Below are 17,389 nucleotides of genomic sequence, written 5' to 3' on the forward strand. Positions count from 1 at the left end.
GGAGACCAGGGGGGTATTCCATCAAGCAGGCTAAAGGCAAAGCCAAGCTTAAATGGCCAAGTCTGGCTAATATGAGTGAGAGTTCGGTTCCATCAAAGAGGCTGAGATTAGCCCCAACTCAGTAATCATGGAAACTATGACTCTGGCTAAACCTCAACCATGGCTAAGCCATAACTGTGGCTCAGGCTTCCGTTCCATCAATATGAGCCTCAACCCTGTTCCACCAAGGTGGCTAATGTGAATGCCAGCCAAGTAACCATGGTAACTTATGCTGCCGGGCAAACCTGGTCTGTAGCAGGCTAAAAGTGAAGCTTAGCACCATCTATGATCAAAGAATGTCCAATAGACAGAAACAGAGACACACACAACTGTCATGGAATGATAAAATAATATGTAAAACATAAACTATATAATAAAATGTATTCTAGAAATTATTTATACTAATAATTATATATTATATAATATTAAGTACATTAAAGAACATTATCACCAAAATAAAATATAATAAAAAACAAGACACAAATAAATACAAAATTAAACTAATTACACTAATTAATCACAGCACGGCTGCAGAGGCAACATCCTGAAGCCTTCATAATTATTTCTGGAGACTTTAATAATGTCACCCTGGACTCTACCCTGGCTGCTTTTCACCAGGTTGTTAACTGCCCCACCAGGAAGAATAGGATGATTGACTTACTGTATACCAACGTTAAGGAAGCATACAGAGTCACCGCCCTACCCCCACTGGGAAAGTCAGACCACAACCTGGTGTACATACAGCCCCAATACACCCCCCTGGTCAAAAGGCAGGCTGTCATCACTCGCTCCATCAGGAGATGGACTCCTGAAGCTGAGGAGGCACTGAGAGACTGTTTTGATACCACGGACTGGGATGTGTTGCTGGGTGAGCATGTTGAGGACATTGAGGGGATGACTCACTGTCTCACAGACTATCTCAACTTCTGTGCAGACGTGGTCGCCCCCACCAAGACTGTTCGGTGTTATCCCAATAACAAACCATGGGTAACACAGGAAGTCAAGGCCGTCCTCAACAAGAAGAAGAAGGCCTTCAGGACTAATAACAGAGAGGAGATGAAAGCAGCACAGCGGGAGGTGAAACTCTGCCTGAGGGAGGCAAAGGATTCCTACAGGAGGAAAGTGGAGCAGAAACTGAGGGATAACAACATGAGGGAGGTCTGGGAAGGTGTCAAAACCATCACAGGCCACAAAGCCAAACCCAGGACAGAGGGGGGAGGAGTGGAGAGGGCAAACAATCTGAATACCTTCTTCAATAGCCACTCCACCCCACCTCCCTCCCTCACTGCGGCCCTCACTGAAGCCTGCTCCCCTCCCCCTCCCAGCACATCCCCACCCAGGTGGCACAGTGGAACCTTCCCCTCCTCCTCCCCTCCTGCGACCACAGCCACCCCCCAACCTGCCCTCCCACTCCCACCTCTCTCTGACGCCAGCCATCCCCCCCCCCTTCCCTCCTCTCAGCCACCTCCCTGCTTCACAGCTGATCAGGTGAGGGGAGAACTAAGGAAGCTCCGGCCCCGGAAAGCAGCAGGACCAGACCAGGTGTGTCCACGGCTCCTCAAAACCTGTGCTGCAGAACTCGGGGAGCCACTCCAACGGGTTTTCAACCTGAGCCTACAACTCGGGAGAGTGCCCATCCTCTGGAAGACATCATGCATCGTTCCAGTTCCAAAAAAGAACCGGCCCAGCGAGCTGAATGACTTCAGACCGGTGGCACTTACTTCACATCTGATGAAGACTCTGGAGCGGCTCTTCCTCAACCTCCTCAGGCCTCAGGTACAGCACGCTGAGGACACCCTACAGTTTGCCTATCGGGCAGAGGTCAGTGTAGATGATGCCATTCTCTACCTCCTACACCATCTGGACAAGGGAAGTGGCACAGTCAGGATCCTCTTTTTGGACTTTTCGAGTGCCTTCAACACCATCCAGCCCCTTGTACTAAAAGAAAAACTCACCAGAATGTGAGTGGACCCCTGCCTGGTTGCTTGGATTTCCAGCTACCTCACAGACAGACCACAGTATGTCAGGCTGAAGGACATCACGTCTGACACGGTGGTCAGCAACATCGGAGCTCCTCAGGGGACTGTGCTGTCTCCCATCCTCTTCACTCTGTACACTGCAGACTTCTGCTACAACTCGGAAACGTGTCACATACAGAAGTTTGCAGACGACACGGCCATCATGGGGTGTATCAGAGACAATGAAGAGGAAGAGGAATATAGGAGCCTGGTGAGGAACTTTGTTGTCTGGTGCCACATCAATAACCTGCAGCTCAACACCTCTAAGACCAAGGAACTGGTTATCGACTTCAGGAGGGACAGACCCAGTTCGAGACCAGTTCTAATAGGAGCAGAGGAGGTGGAGGTCGTTCAGACCTACAAATATCTTGGGCTGTGGCTGGACAACAAGCTGGACTGGACAAGCAACACAAGGCATCTGTACAAGAAGGCCCAGAGCAGGTTGTACTTCCTGAGGAGGCTACGATCCTTTAACATCTGCAAAAAGCTCCTGTGGATGTTCTACCAGTCTGTGGTTGCCAGTGTTCTCTCCTACGCCGTGGTGTGCTGGGGCGGGAGCACAACTAAGGCAGACTTCCACAGACTGGAAAAACTCATCAGGCGGGCCGGCTCGGTGGTAGGAATGAGGCTGGACCCTCTGGTGACAGTGGCAGAGAGAAAAACTGTGGACAAACTGTTGAGCATCCTGGACAATGCCAGCCACCCTCTGCACACTGTCATCAGCAGCCAGAGGAGCCACAGAAGCCTCAGCAACAGGCTGCTCCTCCCAAAATACAGGACGAACAGGCTGGGGGACTCGTTTGTCCCCCGGGCTATCAAACTGTACAACTCCTCACTGGGGGGGAGGAGGGCAAACAAATAAAAAAATAAAAAAAACGGTACGAACTAAACAAACAACAACCACAACAATAACATAATGTGCAATAAAACCATAGACATGTGCAATAAAACCCTGCATTACGGGGTAACTCTAGGTGTGTGTGTACCTATGTGTGTGTGTACCTATGTGTGTGTGTATATGTATATGTATATATATATATATATATATATATATATATATATATATATATATATATATATGTTTGTATATGTATGTATGTATGTGTATGTATGTATGTGTATGTATGCATATGTATGTATGTGTGTATGTATATATGTATACATGTGTTGTGTGTATGTAGGTATGCATACATATATATAGCATGGGTCACTTTCATTATTATTTTTATATTTTTATTTTTATTCCTATCTTATTTTATTCTATTCTCTATTTTTAACAGTGCTGTGTATGGATGCTGGAGCTGTTAATTTCCCCGAGGGAACATTCCAAAGGGATTAATAAAGTCGTCTGTCTGTCTGTCTGTCTGTCTGTCTGTCTAATTAGCAAAAAAATATAATAAAAGGAAATTTAAAGAGATCATCATTCTTTTGATGTAACAAGGGTTAGGGCCTCCGATTGATAGGAGATAGATGATTGATTTGCTGTCACCTGCATTCACTTACTGTAATAGGGGTCCTCGTCTCCATTGAATTGCTTGATTTGCTAAAATGATTCTAGATAAATGATAACTTTTTTACAATCAATAGATCTGTCATATGATTATTTCCTATAGATTGATAACCAACATTGCATTTCTTCATGTAATAATCCACCTTCAATTGTATGATAAATGTGATGAGTCGTGTAAAATAATTTGATTAAATGCACTTTTGTAAGTCGCTTTGGATAAAAGTGTCTGCTAAATGACATGTAATGTAATGTAATGTAAATGTAGCCTATTATTATCAAAAATGTAGGCAAGGCAACTTTATATAGTACATTTTAGCACAAGGTGATTCAAAGTGCTTTACATAAAATAAAATGAAAATACAACAATTCAACATATAGCATCTGGGACAAAGTAGCACAAATACAGCATGTAAAAATGTCAGGCTTAAATGAAAATGATATCAATGCTATACAATTGGCCATGCAGGAAATAAATGAAAGCTATCCCATCGATTTGCGTAACAGTCAGTTATAAATGTGATGAATATCACTTTCTAACATTACTACTAGGGCTGCCAAATGATCAAATATGGAGAATTTCACATACATTGCAGTGAAACAATAATACTATTTTAATTATGTTCATATGAGTGTTACTTATTAGGGCTGCCTTTTTGTTCTTTGGGGATTTTCCTTTTCATTTGAGGGATTTGGTTGCATTAATAGGTCCATATAATTGATTAGTTTAAAACAAAAACCATCAAGAAATCAATTGGTAGATTATTGTCTACATATATTCTGTCCCTTTGATGAGGGATTTATATAACATGATGCTGAAATACTTCATTTTCTTTGTCGCTTACACATTCAGCCTGTCGGCAATATTCTGCCACGCCACATCCCTCGCTTTATTGAGGTACTGCCCTTCTTTCAGATTATGTGGCTCTAATCCTTATATATCTCCATGAGGAGGGTTTGCTCCGCTGTGGAGAACATCTCTGCACGTTCGTTTCCCTTGCTTTTCTGCATTTTTGACAGTTTCCGTGCTCGACTAGAATGGGCTTTTTATTTTCCCTGTGGGCGAGCACAAGTTCAGGTGAGGCTTGACTAAGCGTCAGTTGGAGCCAGCTGATTTCACTTGATGGAACGACTTGGAGCTAGATTGGGAGGTGGAGCTTAGTCAAGCTTCAAGCTTACACCTGAGTCTGGCAATTCTTAGCTACGTTGATGGAATACCCCAGAGAGCATGAACCTACAGGCTATCATACCCTGGCTCTACTAAACACACGGTAAACCGATATATCGCTCACATTAAATCAATACAATAAAACCATAATTAAATCCACACTCACATTATTCCTTCGCTCCTTCATTTAATCCGCCACTAAATTCACAATCACTGCACATCTCTGTAGCATACACCAAGGTAAAAAAAGAAGACGGTAAGAATTTTGTTGGACTTTGGTTGGTTATTTCTATCACTGTATCCCTCTATGTGTTTTTCATGTTTATGTTTTTATGTTTTTCTATGTTCATGTATTTCTAGAGTATACTATGTCACAATCTACAACATGTATCCTGTAATTAATGACCACATCAAAACGAGGCCCCTGCATACAACAGCACAAACGCATGCACTCTCTCTCTCACACACGCACATATACATGCATACACATGCTGAACACGTAAACTCACGCACATATGTACATCCACATACAAGCTGTAGTATTGCAGTTTATCAGACAGACAGACGCACACACATGCACATAATACACACACAAACACGTTACAAGCACGTAGACACATACACACACATCCACATACAGGCTGTAGTTTCGCACATAGGCTGTCAGACAAGCACACATGCACACACACACATGCATACACGCACACACATACCCTATCCTAGACAACAGCACTCACACATAGGCTGTCAGACAGGCACACACACACACATACTTACATGGGAACACACACACCCTGTGTTGAACATCAGCCTGTGCACATGCACAGAAAACACACACAGGCTACACTAGATAAGTAAATATGGTTAGTAAGATGAATACACTCAGGCTTGTCACTTGGAATGTGCGTGGAATTGGCTCGAAACATAAAAAACTTAAAGTCCTCAACCACCTAAATAGTCTCCAAGCGGACATTGTCTTACTACAAGAGACTCACTTAGCTAAGTCAGATTGCCAGCTCACCTCATCACAATTTCCCCACATATACACAGCAAGCTACAACTCTAGACAGGGAGGAATCGCCATCATGATTAATAGAAAATTAAACTTCATACATAAGAACACTATGATAGACCCAGAAGGTAGATTTATAATACTTCACTTATTAATCAATAATACAAACTTCTGTATATCTAACATATATGGTCCTAATGTTGATGACCCCTCCTTTTTTCACACTTTCTTCTCCTCACTGTCCACTCACTTAGACACAACACTGATAACAGGAGGGGACTTCAACATGGTACTCAACCCAGAACTTGATAGGCTCAGTAAGGCAGGAACAACACGGAACTGGCAATCAACAGAAACACTTAAACAATACATGAGTGATCATGGTCTTTGTGATGCTTGGCGCTCCTGTCATCCAGCTGATAAAGAATACACCTTCTTCTCACCTGTACACAATTCCTACTCTAGAATTGACTTCTTTCTCACCAACAGCTCAATTCTATCAGACGTCACAGACACTTTGATTCACCCTATCACCATTAGTGACCATGCACCAGTTTCACTAAAGATAACTAATAAGGCCATCACACCACCAATCAGAAACTGGAGATTTAATACATCATTACTAGATGATCCAAATTTCATCAAATACTTTGAAAAAGAGTGGTTAATTTTTCTAGAAACAAACGACCTGCCAGAAACACAACCAGATGTCCTCTGGGAGGCAGCAAAAGCAGTTATGAGGGGTAGAATAATCTCATACTCCTCATTTAAAAAGAAGAAAGAAAACCTACTGGAATTAGAACTACAACATAAAATAAAAACATTAGAGACTGCCTATGCTGCATCCCAAGATGAGAACCTGCTGAATAATATAAGAAAATTAAAACTTGAATTAAACAAAATAATAGAAAGGAAAACGCAGTTCCAACTGGAGAGATTGCGCTTGGAAAACTTTGAACATAACAATAAATCCAGTAAATACCTAGCTAACCAACTTAAATTAAACAAAGAAAAAACAACTATCCACTCAATGCACCGGAAGAAATAAATAAAATTTTTTAGAGATTTCTATAAAAACTTATACTCATCAAACAATAACTCATCAAGTACAGACATAAACACATTTTTAAACTCCATAGATCTACCAAAACTTAATAATGAACAGGTTCATTCTATGGAGTCCCATATCACAATAGCTGAACTAAATGAGGCCCTACACCATATGCCAAACAGGAAAGCCCCAGGACCAGACGGATTCCCAGTGGAATTCTACAAAACATTCTGGTCCATACTAGCACCAACATTCTATAAAATGATAATAAAAATCAAGGAAAGTAACACTCTCCCCACACACATAAATACAGCACATATCTGTCTCCACCTCAAACCTGAGAAAGACCCGTCACTCCCATCCAGCTATCGCCCCATCTCACTCATAAATGCAGATCTTAAAATCATCTGCAAAGCCTTAGCAAGGAGACTGGAAAAAATCAACCCCTTCATAATTCACCCAGATTAGACAGGATTCATTAAGGATAGACATTCAACTAATAATACACGCAGATTAGTAAATGTAATAGACTACTGCACAATCAATAAATTTAGAGCAGCAGTGGTTTCACTAGATGCAGAAAAAGCATTTGATAGAGTAAACTGGAAATTCCTAATTTGCCACAATGGAAAAATTTGGATTCGGAGAAGAACTCATCTCCTGGATCAAAATTTTATACAGTTCTCCCATTGCCTCTGTCAGAACAAATGATCAAACTTCTCCAAGCTTCACTCTCCAGAGAGGCACCAGACAAGGCTGTCCACTCTCCCCATCGCTTTTTGCCATCTTTATCGAACCACTCCCAGCGGCTATTCGCACAAACAAAAATATCAAAGGTATTCAAACAACAAAACTACATCACAAAATAAGCCTCTATGCTGATGATGTATTACTTTTCCTCCAAAACTCACAAAGCTCTCTCTCTGAGACTATTACACTTCTTAATAAATTCTCAGCCATATCAGATTACTCGATAAACTGGGCAAAATCGATCATCCTACCAATCAACCATGACTTCAAATCATCACCATCCTGTCCTCTGAAATCTGGAAACAATAGATATTTGGGTGTACATTTTTCCTCCAGGCTGTCAGATCTAGCACAATTAAACTATACCCCACTACTTAAATCAATAGAGGATGACCTCCTACGATGGAATTCCTTACCTATATCACTTATGGGAAGAGTTAACACCATGAAAATGATGATCTTACCAAAAATCAATTACCTGTTCTCAATGATTCCAACTAAACCCTCACCAATCTGGTTTAAATCCTTAGACTCTGCCACCACAAAATTCCTCTGGAAAACCAAACCAGCACGCATCAGTTTAAAAACACTCCAAAAAGCAAAAGCCTATGGTGGTCTGGAACTTCCAAACTTCCACAACTACTTTCTTGCAAATAGGCTTCACTATGTCCAAAAATGGTTTCAACCCAAACCACTGGACAGTCTGTGGCTAGACATCGAACAAACACTCTGTAATGAAATTAAAATCGCCGATCTACCATTTATAAGCAAAACCATTAAACGGCATCAGTGCTTTAAAAGCATAAATATAAATACCTCCTTGTCAGCCTGGTGGGAATTTATCAAACTCACTGGGTCCTCGCATATCCCATGTAAATATACCCCAATCTGGAATAATCCAGACATACTACGGAATAAAACAACACTAAAACTCAAATCATGGCAAGAAAAAGGTATAAGGCACCTGGAACAAATTCTTCAAGATAACAAATTCATCCCATTTCATAACTTAGTGGAACAATATGGCATTAACAGCAACACGTCCTTTGATTATCTACAAATAAAATCTGTAATCCAGACGAGGTTTAAAACCAGTAAATTGGATCTAGAACTACCTCCAATGATCAAACAATTTCTAAACCTTATGTCTCCCAAAATGGTGTCTAAAACACATGCACTATTGACTAAAAATGATTGTATAATCTCTTTACCAACCACAAAATGGGAAGCGGACCTATCCATCAGCCTAGATGAAAATTTCTGGTTACAGATATCATCTAACACATTCAAATTGATAAAAAATCCAGACCTACAACTAATACAATACAAAATCTTACACAGAACACACTACACAGGACAAAGGATGTTCAGAATGGGGCTCTCACAATCAAATATCTGCACAAACTGCAACGAAAACACAGCAGATAGCTACATGCATGCTATATGGCTATGCACACCGGTGTATAACTTCTGGTGTAGGGTATGCGAGGACCTCTCAGCATGTCTCGAATACACCATACCACCTTCCCCCATGCTATGCATACTGGGTGATTTAAACGTAATACATATAAACATGGAAAAATCGCACATATTAATCAATAGCCTAAGCATCGCCAAGAAAACTATCCTCTTGAACTGGAAAAACAAGAAAAACTTAAGTTTAAACCAATACAGAAATTTAATTTTAGATCACATCTCTATGGAGAGAATGTCTGCTTCCATAAAGAAACAATTACCTATATTTGATTTGACCTGGACACCTCTAATTCTACACATTATAATATAATAAAAAAGTAGTTATTTGTTATCTTCTCTTCTGTAAACATTCTTTATTTTCAGTGAAAAGGGCAGGCCAGCGTTTCACCATCGTGCTTATGGTGGGTTCCAACTCCACTACCTCTTTTCTTCTCAGAGCAAATGTCTGATCCATCTTCTGTTTCAGAAGAGGTCCATTTGGTGTTCTCTTCTGCATTTCATCAACTAATTCTTTGCAGGCACCCTCCAGGGCTACCTGATCAAATCCATCTGGAAAGTTGGGCAAGTAGTTGATTTCACCTTTTTTTGCCCTCTTGATGCGCTTGTTAGCTGGGTGTCCTGCTGAATGCCTTCCCCGCTTACCTGCATTTACTGCTCCTGGAGACAAGGGTGCTTGTTTATCAGTGCTGCTGCAACACTTTAGGATGACTTTTCTTATATCCGCCTCTGTTAGAATGACCCTCAAGGTCATCTTCTGGTTTCCAGTTATCTTGGGAATAGAAACAATAATTAGGTCATTAGAATTGTTCAATTGTTGAGCCATTTCTATGAGGATCACAAAAATAGCTGATTAATAACACATATTAAAGCTAAGTTATGTAGAGGTGCAAGAGATCATCAAGAAATAGTTTTACACATCTATGTAATAAGAGAGCTGCAATGATGAATACATTAAGATACTAATATCCAACAATTATCATAATTGAGTGATGATTTCAAGTCAATATATTTGAGAATGTTACTGGTTTGTGTGGCTTTGATAAACACTGATCACACTTTTATGGTATTATTCTGAGAAAAATAAATTTGGAATTCTCAAAAATCACACCAACAAATGTATGTCCTGTGAGAATAAAGTAGTAAATCCATTAAAAGCTGGGTGGGTCTGTGTTGTGTGTGCTTTATGTGTTGCTGTTGGCCATGTCTGTGTGTGCATTGAATGTGTTACAGATTGATGTGTTACAAGAGAAAAAGGTGACTGTCCCCTGAGATTAAAGTGGTGAATCCAATAAAAGAAAATTCAAATTAACAAGAAATTCCCAGCTCAAATGTACAAGAAAAACATTTACAAAAAAGTCCCAAATTTAGGAAAAAAGAAATCAAATTATCAGAGACTGTATCATTATAAATTTCAACCTGAGCTCTAAAATAATCTACAAAATGTTCCATTACAGCCTAGATTGATTGCAGAAATCACACTGTGACTTCTTAACACAGAATATAACGCCTGAGGGTCACTACTAAATTATCACCATATATGTACGCTGAAAGAGGGAAAACATCATTCAACTCGTTCAGCTGCACCACACACAGAGAGGGGTTACTGCTGTCACAGATGAGTTCAAAAGATCTCAAATGCTCATGGTACCATGCAGTCATCTCATTGCAAACAAATAGGATCTCAGTGTTAAGTGCCACTATCTGTTTGATCTGTCTAAATGAATGGAGGCCAGCACATGAACCATCAGAGACTATCATGTCAGTGTAACCGGGTGGTTATTGGCTGTATAAATGTATATATTGTATTTCCCTTCTGTGTCTTTTAGTTATGTTGCAGCAGGTCTGGCGATTGCAGCAGGTGTGTGTCACGCCCCTTACCGGCACCTGTAGTGCAGCCGTGTCATGGGCTGCTAATGCAGACCTGTTCATATAGTCCCGTGGTTGTTCAGTCTCTCTCTCTCCTCTGCCAAGTATGTGCCATGTGTTCGCTCTCCAGGTATGTAGTGCAGCCTCAGAATCGCTGAAAATGTGATAAGGTGTAGTGCTGACAATGTTCTGCCGTAGGTTGGCGTGTATGCCGTGATGGTGTGTGTGTGTCCCCTTCCGGTTAGCCACCGCTGCCGCCGCTAGCTTCTGACGGCTTCATTATTTATTGGTGCAGGCTACAGCCCGCCATGCAGGTAAACAGTGCCACAAGCCTTACATTATTGTGTCTGCTAATGTAGCTTATATGTATTTATTTACATCTGGCTGTGTCTCTTTGTTTCAAGCCTGCCTGGCGTTAGGTTGCTGTTGTTGCCCTGCCTTGCCTCTTGCCTTTATCTCCACGTTTTGTTTCTTTTTGTTGCCTTGCTCGTAGTTGCTCTGCCCTCGTCAGTTAGACGCTCGTTTAAAGTAGTGTACTGTAGTTCAACACTGACTGACCGCGACTCCTTAGTGGGGGGGTGGGAAGTAGCACAGCTTTGAGGACCTGCAAAAGTTATGCATGTAGCATTATGGTTTTGTTTTCTTTTGTGTTGATTTGAGTTTGTTTGATATTTTGTTTGGTTTCTTTTCTCTTTGTTTGCTGTGCAGGACCTCAGCTTAGTTATTTCCTCAGTCTCAACTTAAGCTGAGTCTGTGGTACAGATTAATATTGTGCTCTTTGGAAATAAAAATAACTATAATTGTTTTTTACAGTAGATAAGTAACTTAAATAAATTAATGTTTCCATTTGTGACTAAAATAAAACTTGTTAAACTTTCTATAAACCGTGCCTGTATTAATTTGTGTACCGACCTGTGCTCTGAGAAAGTAAAGTTTGAAAAAGAGTAAATTCTTTAGGTGCAAGTCCTAAGGTGGCGTTGTTGGTGTAACTCCCTAGATCATCCTTTTGTTTATCGCCCCCACCACATCAGCACAATATCTAATTCCATTTACATAGACTGATGATGCAACAAGAACTGATGTAAGCTGAGGTACTCTCTGGCATAGAACCTGTTGGACATTCTTAGGATAAGATGTGATCGATACTGTAGTGACCTTGTCCATTTCAATTGAAGGCTTGAAAAATGAACTTGTGTCCAAATAGTAAGCCATCTTTTTTTGATGCTTAACAACCAATGTAAGAGCTACATTTTTGAAGTTGTGGGCATTACGAATGACCCGTTTTTTGTGCTTTCCCGTATTATCCAAACATTTGAAAGGGGACTAAATGCTTTGATCATTTCAGGGTAATACTATATGTAGTGGTGTTTTGGCCGTAATCTAAAATCTCGGAATGTTGTTTGCAACAAATCTCTATGTTCTGACACTTTGCAGTCAAGGACATGTACAGATTCTTCCGTGTGCTTTGTTGCGACAGCCAACTCAACAATGTCTTTTAGGAGCAGCAGAATGTTCCATGCATTGTTTCCTTCCGGGTCTTTATGGCCAATGATAAGTGGGAGCAGCCTGAGTAGGGCCCAGTTCTCATGGCCATTGCCACCTACGGTCCCTTTGGTAGAGAAGCCATGGGCAATTGGCTGAGGCTGGTCAGTTTTTTTCATGGCATGGTTCAGTGTTTCTATGGTGAAATATTTCTTAGAAATCATGTCTGAAATGCAGAGGGATAGCTCAACAGGAACAATGCCTTCTAAAAGGTCATGGAGGATGTCAGGGGGGTATCCACGAACAACATGAAAGTGCTGCAGACCGTCAGTCAATACACACCCTCTTTTCACACCATATGGTTTTGCCACAGTGGAATCCTGCTTTACCTCCTGCACCTGCTTGTTGTGAGTGTCTATAGTGCGGGGTTCAAATGCACCTGAATTTACCTCCTTGGCTTGCATCTTGCCTCTCGTCGCCATACAGAACCTGCAGAATCTGTCCACAACAAAGCTTTCGAAGTATCCTGCCAGAGAATGAGCAGCCAGATTATTAGCAGCCACATATAAAACTGTACCTTTGACACATTCTCCCAACTTGTTAACATATACACCATGTTTCGCCAAAGAAGCCAGATCGTGAATGAGAGGGTGGAGAATTTTAGCGTAGCCAAATTCTTTTACATCAGTGGTTTTACACAAAAGGGCCAGCTGAATGGAGTGGAGTGTGGATCTGTATTTTGATGGCACATTAGCTATCACCCAGTAGACTGCACTCATTTTGTGTTTCTTTCTAGATGTTCCTAAAGGATTGGACACTTCAAAATCATCTGTATAAAGTCCAACAGCAATTTTGAATTCCTCCCCTTTAAGGAGGTCATTGTTATTACAGTATGAGCCATCTCTGTATGAACTGTACTTATGTTGCACGTGCTTATGGACATGAAGAGCTTTGTCCAAAATATATGCCCCATTCAACATCTTTTGTAGCATTGGATGCAATGGAACATGTACAGCACAAGAATTTTTTCCTCTTTCAATAATGTACTCCACTGGTTTAACCTCTGTGAAGTTTTTATTCACATATGCTGCTCTCCTTTTTGTTGTTGATAAGGGGCCACCCTTGCCACAGAATTTCATGATCACATTGCTCTTTGTGGCAGCCCTGACTAACTCTTCTAATTCCACAACTGAATCTACTACATCTGTATGTTTCAGAATGTCTTTGAGCGCATTATGCAGCAGTGGCTGGGATAGTTCACATATGTGTAACAGCTGTTGTATGACTTCTTGTACCATACTTTCTGAAATGTGTAGGACCCTTTGCATCTTTAAAAAAAGAGCTGCTCCAGCTGTTTCTCTAGATCATAAATATCTTCATTGGTAGAATCCTCACTGTCTTCTGATTCAGAGGTGCCATTTGGAGGCTCATGTTCTTCTTGGGCCATTTCCTTAGTTACACTACTAGAAACTATTTCTGGCCTGAACATCTTCCAGTTGTGTGTTCTGTGCTCCTTACTTCTGTGTGCATTAAATGTAGAATACACATGTGTGTGAAAGTTACAGCCATTATATGGACACTGGACTCTGTGATTTACCTTTAAATGTGTACTGCGCAAGTGAGTGAGAAAGATTGCTTCAGTGCAGGGTGCAGAAAAATCACATGACTGACAGTGAAAGGTGACTTGAGCACTCAGTTGTGCATCCTGGGTTTTCTGGTGAATCTTAGCTAAGTGGACCTTTAGTGCATTAATGGAATTAATTGTGCACACACATTCTTGGTGTAAGCAGGGAACTGGGACAGTTCTACCATAGATTCTGTGTTTTAAACGATAATGTTTTAAAAGGTGACCCCTTTTATTACAGATAAACTCACAATACTTACACTTCCACAGCATCCTCACACCACAGGGATCTGTAAAAATAGAAAACGAGAAAACGTTTAGTTCAACAACTCAGTTCAACATTGTCACTGTTAAATACAATAAGGTATTAGAAGCGAAACGATGCCAATGTTACAGAGAAAACTGACATGTTAACAAGCGTGTGTGTGAGAGTGTGTGCGAGGGAAAAAGAGCGGCCAAGGACGGGTCAAGCGGATCAACGTGCTGCAAGCAGCTCGCGGTGTTCGCAACGTAACTACCTCCATAGCGCCTGCTACACTTCTTTGCCCAGACAGCGGTAGAATCGCTTTTCTATTGCGTAAAATCACGGTTATAGAAATGATACAGTCGCGCACACTCGCCGGTATGTGAGACGTCCTCAGACTGAGGACACTAAGCGAACATTGACATTCATTGACGATGCACACGATAAAAAAAAAAAAGCTGCGCCAACAAATTATCCACAAGCTTTCGAGTATTAAAAATTCCCACAAAGATAACTAGGCTACAACAGTTACTTATCATACTAACCGTTCCACTTGGAGTCGAGTTGCTTCCAAGTTAGGGTACCGTCTGCTGCCGATGCCTGCTCATCCCGCCAGGTGTAGAGCACTGAGGACGCAAGTTACACAATGCTGGTCTTGTCACTTGACCAGGCTGATTTTTGAATTAGCCCCCTCCCCTTTTTTATAAAAGTAAACATACCAAGTTATCTCTGCTAAACCTGATTAGTGCAATTAATATTTCAGCTAAGTAGTACAAACAACTAATGTTGTTTCATAATAATAGCATGTTTTTACGAAACATAAAATAATAAGTAATGATCACTCGGAAGTTTAATTAGAAACAAAATCTGTGTTTATAGTGTAGAGTGGTGATTTGATGCTATAAAAAAATAACTTAAGTTTTTTTATAGTGTCAATGAGTTTCTGTTAAAGACACTTTGTGCTGCTAACACATATTAACACATATTAAGTCATAGAGCCATTAAAGCTCCTATTTGTGGACCTACTGTGGTCACTCAATTCAGACACTCCAGGAGAAAACTGTGTGTTTGTCTCACTTTCATCCATTTATCTCATCAGGCCCATATTAGATCCAGAAAGGAGAAGAGAGTCATGACATGAATTGTAACTCTGTAACCATGTATATAAATAAAAAAAACTTTCCCAAGAACATCACTTAACTAAGTCCACAATAGGTCAGTACAAGTGCTTTCAATCAAAAAAAAGACAAAAGGATCAGAATTGCAAAACACAAGACAATGTCCAGAAAATGAAGAGCTCATAACAAGAGGAAGATGAATAATGTCACAGGTGGAAAAAGTATACCAAATAAAATAAAACATAAAAGAAATAAAAGGACCAGAGGCAGATTATTATGGAGTTACAGAAATTATTTTGCTGTTGAGGATTTAAATATCGAATACTAAGATCTATAGAAACTCTAGTTGTTTTTCACTGTGTACATCTGGGATTACTTTATGTCACTCAGTTTTGTTTTTGTCTCCTTGTGCAACCCTGTTATCTACATTATCTGACCCTCTGTAAAGGTGATGCATAGCTCTACTGCAAAGGTGGTGTTGGTATTTGCAACTCAGGGGGAGATGACACCTTTCTTGAGAGACTACATGACTCAGAACATCACTGGAATCCAGTGGGTGGCGATTAGTGCCTTGGTCAACATATTTTAATTTCCATGTGATGTGTTCACTTTGCCGTTCTGTTACATTTCTACTAATGTACAAATTTAGGCTGTGGATTTTTATGGGCATTAAACCTTAAAACTCTGAAGACTGAAAACCTTGTTTAGTGCAATTCAGTGTTTCATTGTGTGCATTTCCTAATTTTCAAGCTGCAACAGTACATCCAGGAAGTGAACTTTCAGATTGTTGGTGAGGAGGTGGCCTTTGATGCCAAGGGCGACTCTGTACCCTATTTTGATATCATCAACTGGCAGAGAGGCACAATATTGGAGAGGAGCTGTTGATCCAGGAGGACAGGATAATGTGGGCAGGACATCAGAGTGAGGCAAGCTGCTCACACTGTGTTTTTACCTTCATCAGATGCCAACTGTTGAAATTCTGTAGGTTGAGATGGAAGTAAGGCAGGTGGACGGAACAGACTGGATCTGATACAGGGTTATTTGTTATTATACACAATGGAGAGTCAAAGCCCAGCTGGACTATGATGTGATTGGTGGCCTACTATCCACTGTTGTTTTCCTCACGGATCTTTCTTTATGGAATGGAAGAGTGAATGGTTGTTTGTCTCTGTATGCTGGTCTGATGACCCGTCCTGGGTCTGACCCCACCTTTTGTCTCCCTCTTTCCAACTCCCAAGAAACCACCAGCAACACGTCAAACAAACCATTTTAAAGGTTTATTAAAATCAAGCACAAAATGTCTGCTGGCAGTCTGGCTGTGAGTCGTTTGAGGAAGTCCGCTGCAGCTGGGATGTTCAGGCCTCTTATTTGGATTCCTTCCGTGCAGGACCAATCAGTTCCTAGTTAAGGAGGTAAGTCAGGTGAACGGAACAGACTGGATTGGATACAGGGTCATTTGTTTTCATACACAACAAAGATTCAAAGCCCAGCTGTGATGTGATTATGACCTACTATCCATTGTTGTTTTCCTCATGGATCTGACCCGTCCTGGGTCTGACCCCAACTGTTGTCTTATGTCATCTGGAATTGGCTCTGGCTCCTCGCGAACCTCATGTGCAGGATATAGCAGTAGACAATGAATGGATTGTTCTTCATGACATTAAAGAGCTCTCATAGATCTACAGCTAAATATATTTAACTGAACCACAGGTTATGGAATAGCTTTTGGGCAGGAACCCAGTCCTCAGTGTACAGCTTGTAACCATGTGACTATCAAATGGTTGTTTGATGGTTATCGGCATACCTGTAAACTAAACTGACATCTGCAGAACAAATATATCTAATCAACATAAAACTCAAAACATTGTGTTAAACACACTTGAGAAACTAGAAGTAACAAATATTTTACTGACACGTGGTTTGGAAGAATTTTCCACCTGTCAATAGATTAACCAATGAAATTGACCAATATCACCATATGGTCTTTCCACTCGAGGTGCCAGTGTCTGTGTGCAGTGCCAGTTGTCTTCCAGG

General features: G+C 40.9%; 1 long non-coding RNA gene across 1 annotated transcript; it reads left to right on the plus strand.

Moving 5' to 3' along the window:
* Positions 1-10,795: 10,795 nt before the first annotated feature.
* LOC122785776 lies at positions 10,796-11,370 on the plus strand. Its single transcript, XR_006362350.1, has 3 exons — positions 10,796-11,017; positions 11,086-11,201; positions 11,292-11,370. It is a non-coding gene; the product is annotated as an uncharacterized LOC122785776 (long non-coding RNA).
* The last annotated feature ends 6,019 nt before the right edge of the window (positions 11,371-17,389 follow it).

Source organism: Solea senegalensis, linkage group LG19 (assembly GCF_019176455.1).
Source record: "Solea senegalensis isolate Sse05_10M linkage group LG19, IFAPA_SoseM_1, whole genome shotgun sequence".
Taxonomy (NCBI): Eukaryota; Metazoa; Chordata; class Actinopteri; order Pleuronectiformes; family Soleidae; genus Solea; species Solea senegalensis.